The sequence below is a fragment of the Condylura cristata genome, unplaced genomic scaffold, assembly GCF_000260355.1.
Source record: "Condylura cristata isolate star-nosed mole 26May11 unplaced genomic scaffold, ConCri1.0 scaffold00029, whole genome shotgun sequence".
Taxonomy (NCBI): Eukaryota; Metazoa; Chordata; class Mammalia; order Eulipotyphla; family Talpidae; genus Condylura; species Condylura cristata.
The window spans coordinates 3811351-3821542 of NW_004567130.1; positions in this window are offsets into that span (position 1 = coordinate 3811351).

Below are 10192 nucleotides of genomic sequence, written 5' to 3' on the forward strand. Positions count from 1 at the left end.
AGGTCACAGGTAAGGATGTGAGTGAGGTCAAGGGTGAGCGTGAGTGAGTAGAGGCTCGGTTGCCCTCAGGTATTGGGGAGACTCCATCTTATGGGGGTACCAAAGGAAAACATTTCAAAGGATATACTGTTTTCTGCTCTTTTTCTGGAGTGTTTTCAAACTCACTGAAAGTTCTTAGAAGTAAGAAAAGAAGGCATCTATCACAGAACCCCTGAAGCAACTGACACTCCAAAGAGTGAAGGAAGGGTGAGATCTGAGAGCTGGACTCCCCAGGACGCCTTCGCCTTGGGACTGGAGAGGTTCTTGCCCCACCCTCTGAGTCTCAGCTTTGAATACTCAGCATAAAGGCCCTGCAACTCTGCATGTCCCCCAGAACATGGCCATCTTGTTTGGGTGTCCTGCCAGAGCAGTGGGTGACATCTTTGCCCTGGAAGGATACCTCTGGGCATGAACTCACACTCCTGCAGTTTCTCAAGGTGGAGGACATGCTGGCAGGCAGGTCTATGGCTTTTTCAGTGGATAAGCGTGTGTTAAATTTGTAAAGCAGCACACACATCTCTATTAGCACACACATCTCTATTAAAAGAAATCAAATCAAATGCTTTCAGGGTAAAAGGTGAATGTCCCTCCCCCCTCCCCGCCCCGATCTTTCTTCATTCCGACTGTCCCTGGAGACAGCTGTTTGGTGTGGATACTTCGGGGTGGGCAGTCAGAGAAATGAGAGCAACTGGGCTTTGTGCCTGTGAATGCGGCTATTTTGAGACAGGTTCATTGGACTAGTGAGAGGGAGGCATGAAAATGAGGTTGCTGCGTAAAAATCTCTCCTGTTGACTGCAGAAATTTTAAGATAACATTAAAAGTCATATGGAAATGCTATGATAGCCCAGACAACCTTGAAAAAGAACCAAGCTAGACACTGTAAGTTTCCTGAATTGAAACTTACAACTCAGCTGCCGGACAGATACATGGCTCCATTGAATAGAACTGAGAATGTGAAAGTGACCCGCACGTTTAAGGTCCATTGATTTTCGACAAGGGTGACAAGACAGTTCACTGGGGGCAAAGAATAGTTTTTTCACCAAAGGGCCCTAGGAAAACTGAATACTCATTGGAATTAAGGTGGACCCTTACCTCACACCACATGCAAAACTCAACTCAGACCTAAAGATAAGAGTTCAAACTATAAAACTCTTAGGAAAAAGCCCGTAAGGGTAAACTGTCATGACTTTGAGTTGGCAATGAATTCATACATATGATACTGAAAGCAAATGCAACCAAGGGAAAAAAACAGATAAATTGAATATCAAAATTTTTTAAATTTTGTGCTTCCCAGAACACCATTAAAAAAGTGATGACAGGGCCCTCCCTGGTGGTGCAACAGGTTAAAGTGCAGCACTGCAAAGCTAGTCATGGCAGCTTCAGTGTGAGTTTGCTCCCTGGTGGGAGAGGTGATCCCTGTGGCGTAGCTAGCTTCTCCTGTCTCACCTGCTGCTCCCCTCAGCAGTGTACTTCCTCGATCTGCCTGTTCTGCTCTCCAATTTGTCTCTGGTGACGCCTCTCACCACCCCTGCACCTCTGCCTGTATCCCAGTTCTGTATGCATAAACAAAAAACCTTAAAAAAAAAGTGATGACAACTCACATAGTGGGGGAAATTTACAGAGCATATTTCTGATAAGAGACTTGTCTCTGGACTATATAAAGCACACTTGCATCTCAGTAACAAAGGCACAAATAGTCCAGCAAAGAAATGGTCTGGAAAATGTCTGAATAGACATTTTCTCCAAGAAGATATAAAATAATCATTAAGTATATGAAAAGATGCTCTGCATTATTAATTATACACAAACTTTCTATAAAAGGCAAACCTACCAATATAAAGACTAGAAGTAGCCGGACGCTAGAGAGCGGGGAAAAGAATGACTTCCAGTGGCACACTTTTGGAGTGCTGAAAATATTTTAAAATTAGGTAATGGTGATGGTTGCCCAACTTTATATATACTAAACCCTGCTGAATTTTATGCCCAAAAGGGGCCAATTTATGGCATGGAAATTATAAATTGAATATTTTTTTTGAAAGAAAAAGAGGCAGGGTTTGTGTTTCTGCTGTCAAGATCAGGTCCTGTGACAATTTGACAGACGGAACACGGCAGAAGGTACACTGTGCTGGCTTCTGCCTCTGGCCCCGGATGCTTGCTCTAACATCTCAGTCAGGTGACGCAAGGAAGCCGAGCCGACTACAGGGACAGGTCGGGAAAAGAGCCCAGACTGCCAAGAGCAGGGATCCTGAGCTGCAGACATGACCCCACAGCACTGGCAAAGGGCCCAGCGGACACACATGCAATGGGATGGCCTGTCCCCCAGAGCCCTGGCCACGAGGAAAATTAGTGACTCTTGATATTTTAACCCTTTCGGGTGTGGTTTGTTAGACAGCAGCAATCAAGAAAAGTCCCTGCCAAATTAAAGATGCCATAATGTCTTATGACAATCTCAGGCCACATGAAGCGACTGTGTCAGCCTCTCCTGGCTGTGAAGTTCCTGTAGTGTCTTCAGAGAGATCTGGAAGCCTGTGAGCGGCACTGCTATGCATGGGGGAGCTAATCCCTCTCCTGGCATCTCAGTCTCATCTCCCTGTGGGCGTTTTCTTTTCTGGGATCCCCTAAAGCAATTGGATGTGGCTTGGGAAGGAGAATGTAGAGTTGTAATCAGTCCTCTTAGGGAAAACGTTTGCCTTTGTGATGTCACACCCAGGCCCGCCTTCCGAAGGCGAGCAACTCCGCCACCAGTACCTGGTGTGGGTGGCCAGTGGCAGCACAGGCAAATGGATGACATCATGAGAGAGCAGCCACGGCACTGACCCCAGGCGTCCAGCTGCAGCCTGGCTCACAGCGGCCGGCCTCTGCTGAGCCTGGGCCTCCTGGTGGTGTGGCTGGAGCAAGGAGTAAAGGCAGCTGTTGTGTCGCCGTGAAAACCAGGCCTGAGTTTTAACCTGATCATTAGATGGATTAGTTCTTAATTAGCAACTGCACGCCTATTTGCTTGATTAAAGTAATGTAGCCGTGGCCATGCTGTTCACTGAAATCGCCAAAGCTAAAGCAGACGCTGCAGCCGATTACATGGACTCTGGGGAAATCAGGACATGATCCTGGGACCCAGCTCACCCTCAGAGGGAAAGGGCTCTCAGCACCTCGAGCCGGGGAGCCGTGTCATTGTCATCCACACGGTGTGTGTGTACAGGGAGCTGCTGTGCTTCTTTGAGTAGCTATCGGGATACTAGACTTGAAGTCCTGAGCACCAAGGTGTATAAGCACGTAGGGAATAGGTGTGCGTATCTGCGTGTGCCCACGTTCATGCTTGTATTGCACAGGGTGTTCAGGTGTTCACATGTGTGCAAACTTGGCTGCACGTGCACACACCTCTATGTGCTAGTGTGGCCGCACATGTGTGTGCTGTATCAGTGAGCACGCCAGCGTGTCTGTGTGTACATGTGTGCGGGCATGCATGTGTCTCTGTGTGCATGCATGTGTGGTGGCCTCAGAACACTAGGCGTTTCGGCTCAGGCCAGACGCATACAGAGAGAAGAGTGGAGATGTGGGAGGAGCCAGGGGAGGCATAGGTGCCAGCCTCTCAGCATGCAGGAGAATCACCCCACTGGACCCCTGCTCCCATTCTGGTCTCGCCACGGAGGGCTAATCAACTTCTGTTGCTTGAGCCACACAGCTCGTGCTCTCTGGAAAATGAGAGCCAGGGCAGCGAGAAACAGAGCCAGCAAGGGCTCAGCCTGGACTTCCTGTCGCGGATTGGAAAAACCAAAGGCGCCGCGACACAAACGCACTTCTGCAGACCTCGGACCTCAGCGCGGCCCCCGCCTCTAGGCACTGTGGACAGCCGCAGGCGGCCCGCCTTGGGCTTGCTGGTCATCAGCAACGTGGCCCCACCGTCCACCACAGATGATCTGATGATCCCAGCCAGCGTGGAGGATAGGCGGGGCTGACGAGGGCCCACAGGGCACACAGCAGACCTCTCACCGCCGTGGGAATAGGGAGTTAAAATTATCCTCCTTGGGACCCCGTGGGAAACATCTCCAGTTATTTATGCACCCAGCACATTTGAGCGTGATTAAAACCCAAAGTCAAGGTTTTAGAAATGTAGACCATTTTTTAGCGGAAAACCACCCACAGTTATTTTCACACTTTAAATCCCCTTGTCAAGGAAACTCCATCGTGAAAGGCGACTTTAAATATTCCAGCCTGGAAGGAAAAAGCATCCTCTTGTGAAGATTCATTTCCACTCATAATTGAGCCACACGTTTAAATTTTAATTTCTGTTTCTTTGCTACACCACTATCTGTGGTGACAAATTATCTCTTTCTTTCTAGAGTCCCAAAGATCAAATCCTTGTAACACTATAGATCACATCGCTCCGAAAACCAGAGGTATTAAAACAGATTTATAGCATCGAGCTATGTAACAAATATATGAGAACCTTTGATGTTTACAAACAAAAACACTTTGATGGCTGAGAGGCAGCTTTAAAAAATGGAGAGGCTAGGGAATATTTAGATGAAGGCGGTGAAGACTGGATAAGTATCCCTCATCTGCAAAGAATTTGTTATATTTCAATAAATGTGACTTGAAATTTGACCTCAGTGGGGGAGGGGGGGAAGCCACCATTATCCTCTGCTGAAAACACCCCACCAGGAAATAAACACAAATGACCCAATCTGGAGGAATCTAACCTTGTGAGCTAAAGTGACAGGAATATGGGTTTGTTCTCACAGGACAGTCCTAGACTTACAAATGATTTGATTAAAATAGAGAGTTTTTGCAAAGATCTTGGAAAGATCACAAGAAAATAAATGATTTTCAAGGGTCTGGAATTTTTAAAACACATTTATTGAGCTATAACTTACATGCAGTAAAATTCACCCTTTTACAGTTAACAATTGAGCTGCTTTAGTGTATCCGTGTGGTTAGACATCCTCCACCAATATGTAATTCTAGAGACTCTCTTCAGCACAAAAAGAAGCTGCATCGCCCTCGGCCTCACCTGGCCTCACAGGCCCTGAGCCTCTGCAATATTTTGGCCCAGCCCCTCACCTGCACTTGGTGGCACTGGACTCTTGCCCACACTGCCTCATGGTTCATTATTTTTCTTGAGTGAATAATAATCCACTTTATATGCAGCATATTTAGCTGGTCCTGCAAACCAGGTTTCCATTTTTTAATGCTATGGGTGGACACCCAGGGATGCTGCAGTTGGGTCTCATGGGAGCTCTGTGCTGGGCGTTAAAGGTCCCCCATCGTCCACTTCAACCTGGTGGCCACAGCATGAGGAGCCCCCCCCCACTACTGCAGGGCAGAGTCCTGTCCTTATACAGTCAGGCACATCCCCCCTGGTCACAGCAGGTCCGGGGACGCTTCTTCGATTTTCAGAGATACAGATGAGAACAAGGACCCAGACTGGAGCCCCTCGTGGGTGCTCACAGTCTGATAAGGGCTGAGTCTCTGGAAAGTAATTCAATAAATGATTCACAGACTGCAGGCTGGGCATCTATGCTTTTTCCCATTCAAAGTAGTCTGAAAATTTCCACTGCCCTCTCTGGACTATTCTTTTGTGATGTTATCGATGCTTCCTGCCCAGCTTTTCCTTGTTAGGTTTGCCTGGTGTCCGCGTGGAAAGTGGAGCCTAAAGAGATCTGGTTTCTCACTCCTAGAGCTGAGCTTAGACTTTCTGAGCACCAAGGTTCTTGGGAGAACCGGCAGCTGCCAGTCTTGCCCAGCGAGTGTCTGGGCACTGCTTCTGGGGGACAAGTCAGTATCTTTGTAGACTTCCCAGTCTGATGAGCATCAAGTGAAATTCCTTCCCTTTTTTGCATTTCTTTGATGACTAGTAAGATTTACCCTTGGGGGTCTGTTGACAATTTCAGCCATTTGTGTGACTATCTATTCTTTCTCCATTTTCACAACCAACATATCAGCTATCTTCATGGACCTGAGATGTTAGGAAATTTTGATTTTAGTTCAACCTTAATCAAAAACATTTTTCCAGTTTGTTTGCATTTTATGTTTGCTGTTTGACATTCTTTAATGTATGAAAAAGCTTAAATGCAGATTTGGCCATGGTGATATTTTTTCCCTTAACACCTGTAAGGGGTCTGAACCTCTTATTCTTGGGAAGAATTCCAGAACATGGAAACAAGTATCTTCATATACCTCCACACTGCAACTTGAAATTTCTTCAGTTTCATGCTTTATATTGAAATATTTAAACCATGTGAAATGTGTTTGGAGAAAGTTATAGATTGGGGATTTCAACCCATACTGTTCCCAGCGGTGAATGATCTGTCCTCTGGCCTGAGCTGCTGTCTCAGATATTTGCTCTGCCCTCCTTTCCACATCCGGCCCCATGTCTACTGATCTTAACTACCATAAATATTTAACAGACGTGTTGTTGAACAAGCCTTTACTGATTATGCTGTTTCAAATCACTGATTTCTTAATGAGGGGACTGAAAGGGCAGAGATTTATTTATTTATTGTTTTATTAAATATTATCGTTCATTTCAAAATAATACTTACTTCCCCCAACCCCCTTCACCCACCCATCATCACCACAGTCCCCCACATTCCTGTCTCCCGCCTTCTGATCCCTCTCTGTCCCCCTCCCCTGTTGGATATCTCTGGCTTATAATTGTCTGTTTTTGTTTTATTGTGTTGTGTTTTGTATTATAATAACAATACATTTCTCTCTATGTCTTATTTGGTTCTTTCATATTCCTCCTATAAGTGAAACCATTAGATATTTTTCCTTTCCCTTCAGACTTATTTCCCTGAGCATAATCCCTTCTAGCTCTATCCATATTGCTGTAAATGGCATGAGTTTATCTTTTTAATTGCTGAGTAGTATTCCATTGTGTATATATACATATATGTACACTGGATCTTCTTGATCCAGTCATCTAATTTTGGGCATTTGGGTTGTTTCCAGTAAATAGTAGAAATAGTGTAAATAGTAAATAGTGCTGCAATAAACATAAGGGTGCAGGTATCCTTTTGAATTAATGTTTTTGTGTCCTTTGGGTAGATTCCTAAGAGTGGAATTGCTGGGTCATGAAGTAGCTCCATTTTTATTAGCCTGAGGAATCTCCATACAAGTTTCCATAGTGGTTGTACAAGTTTGCACTCCCACCAGCAATGTAGGAGAGTTCCTTTTTCACCACAGCCTTGCCAACATTTGTTGCCAGTTTTTAACAAGTGATGATGAGTTAGATTTTAATTTGTTGTTAGTTTTTTTTGTTTGTTTTTGTTTTTGTTTTTTTTTTTGATATGTGCCATTCTCACTGGCGTGAGTCAGTATCTTATTGTGGTTTTGATTTACATTTCCCTGATTAAAAGGAATTTGAACATTTTTTCATATGCCTGTTGGCCATTTGCAATTCCTCTTTGGAGAAGTGTCTTTTAAGTTCTTCTGCCCATTTCTTGATTGGATTGTTTGCTTTGTTTTTCTTGATTCCTGTGAGCTCTTTTTATATCTTTGTGATCAGCCCCTTATCCAATGTATGGAGTGCAAAGGTTTCTTCCCCAGTCAGTATCTTTGTCTTGGTTAAAATTTCTTTTGTAGTGAAGATGCTTTTCAGTTTGATGTAGTCCCATGTGCTTATCTTTTATTTCATTTTTCTTTGCTTTGGGTGATGACTCCTTAATGATATTATTGAGATGTATGCCTTGTAGTGTTTTACCTATACTTTTTCTATATATTTTATGGTTTCAGATCTTATCCCCAAATCTTTTATCCACTTTGAGTTGATTTTGTGCATGGTGTGAGGTCATGGTCTAGTTGAATTCTTTTGAATATGTTAGTCCAGTTTTCCAGCACCATCTGTTAAACAAACTGTCTTTGTACCATTGCATGTTCTTTGCTCCTTTGTCAAAGATTAATTGTCCATATAGGTGTGGGTTTATTTCTGGGCTTTCTATTTGGTTCTGTTGGTCTGTGTGTCTGTTTTGTTCCAGTACCACACTGTTTTAATTATTATGGCTTTGTGGTATAGATTGAAGTTTAGAAGTGTGATACTTCCATTATCCTTTGTTTTCATCAGTAGAGCTCTGGCTATTCTAGGTTTTCTGTGGTTCCATATGAATTTCATCAGTTTCTTTGAAGAATGCCATTGATATTTTTATTAGAATAGCATTGACTCTGTAAATTGTTTTTAATAGGATGGCCATTTTAATAACGTTAATTCTTCCAATCCATGAGCAGGGTATATTTTTCCATTTCTTTGTGTCTTCTTCTATTTCTTTTAGTCATGTTTTATAATTTTCTTTGTGTAGGTCCTTTACATCTTTTGTTAGATTTATTCCCAAGTATCTGATTTGTTTTTTGTTTTGATTTTAAAAGGGATGGTTCTCTCAATTTCTTCTTCTTCAGATTGATTGTTTGTGTATAGGAAGGCTATATATTTGATATTTAGTGTATTGATTTTGTGATATTTGTGTATTGATTTTGTATCCTGCTATTTTGCTGAACTGGTTGAGTATATTGAGTAGTTCTTCTGTGGAGTTTTAAGGGTTCTTTCTACATATTATCATATCATCTGCACAATAGAGAAATTTAAACAAGGAAAATTTAATAGAAGATTAATTTATTTATGACAAAAGATTGATTATAAAATACAGCATGCCCCGGGACTGAGGAAAGCACAGGCAGGACAAGCTGGGTGGGGCTCTTTCCTGAACAGATCAGACCTTGCTGAACACACTGTGGCATTAGCTCCCTACATGGCTGGCCAGTTACTGCCTTGCCCAGGCTGAGGATCCTAGTTGCTCGGCGGCAGCATGCCCTCCACTGAACAACAGGGGGGCCCCAGTGGTCAAGCACATGGCATGCTCAGAGAGGGGTGTCAGTGTGGCAGGGTTAAAGTCCCCATGTCCCTGCCAGAGCGGACTTGGCACAGGCAGCTGGCTGAGGATCTGCGCTCCATGTAAGTGGCCCCAGGAGCCTGCTGACCACTACCCCTGCTGGCCTACCAATCCTCTCTGTAGGCTTGAGTCATTTTTCCTAGCCCCCCAAATTCATGCCAGTGGAATATGAATTAAACATTTTCATTATTATAGAGAAAATGATGCTTTTGTAGCACTCAGCATTCTCTCCCAGGAACATAAACGCCCCCCTTCTGTATTTGTTTAGCCGTCAGTCAAGTTTAGGGTTTCTTCTAATAGATGCTGTTTATTTTAGCCGCTTCCTTTTCACTACATCTTGTTTCTATTTCTTCCCCTTTTGCATTAGCTAAAACATTATCCAATACAATCAAAGATATTTCAAATCTCTGATTTTGATTCTCATGGGCACACCTCCCTTCCACATGGGGGTGAGGCTGCCCCTTTCTACCCCTAGTTTTCTTTGTGTTTCTTCAAAAGCCTCCAGAGATGTTATCCAACTAGTCAAGGGTTTTCTTCTTCAATCAGTTCACGTGATGAGTTATTTCAACAGTGTCCAAATGATGAGTTGTCCCAGCCCCTTGAGCCTCCAGGGTGTGGCGTGGCAACTTTCAGCATAGCACCAGCTTCAACTTTCTAGCATTTTGTTCAGGGTTTACAGGAGCCAGGTCTGTCTGCATTTTCTGTCTTGAACTGTCAGGGCTTAGAATCAGGTCAGCAGTAAAGCACATTCAGCAGGCTTCCACCTTTCCACATGGACAAACTGACATGTTCTCATGTCTCATCTCATCCTTCCCACTGCCCAGCCCTGGGTGCTCCTTTTGTTTCTGGCCCTTGTCACAGAGACCTCTGACCAGTGGCTCAACGTCCAGTTTGGGCCCCTGGAAAATTCCAGGCCCATGCTCTTTATCACTGCCCTATACTAGTTGTCTCCCAACAAATCCTGGCCATACTGCTTGCTGTGTGACCAAAAGCAAGCTACACAACCTCTCTGGACTCCCTTTCTGATTTCTAACAGAATCATATTCATGCCTTGTATTGGTTTCCTGGGACCGCCATAATAGATCGAGAGGTCTGAACACCGAGTAGTTGGAAACGGAAACAGACCATCTCTCTGTCCTGGAGACCACAAGTCCAGTTCCCAGGCATCTGCAATGTCGGACCTCTGGGTCCCCTGAGAGACAACATAGGGCCGGCAAAGTTTCATGGCCCTGAGACAGCAGGAGGAGTGGCATGAGCTCTGAGTATAAAGGACA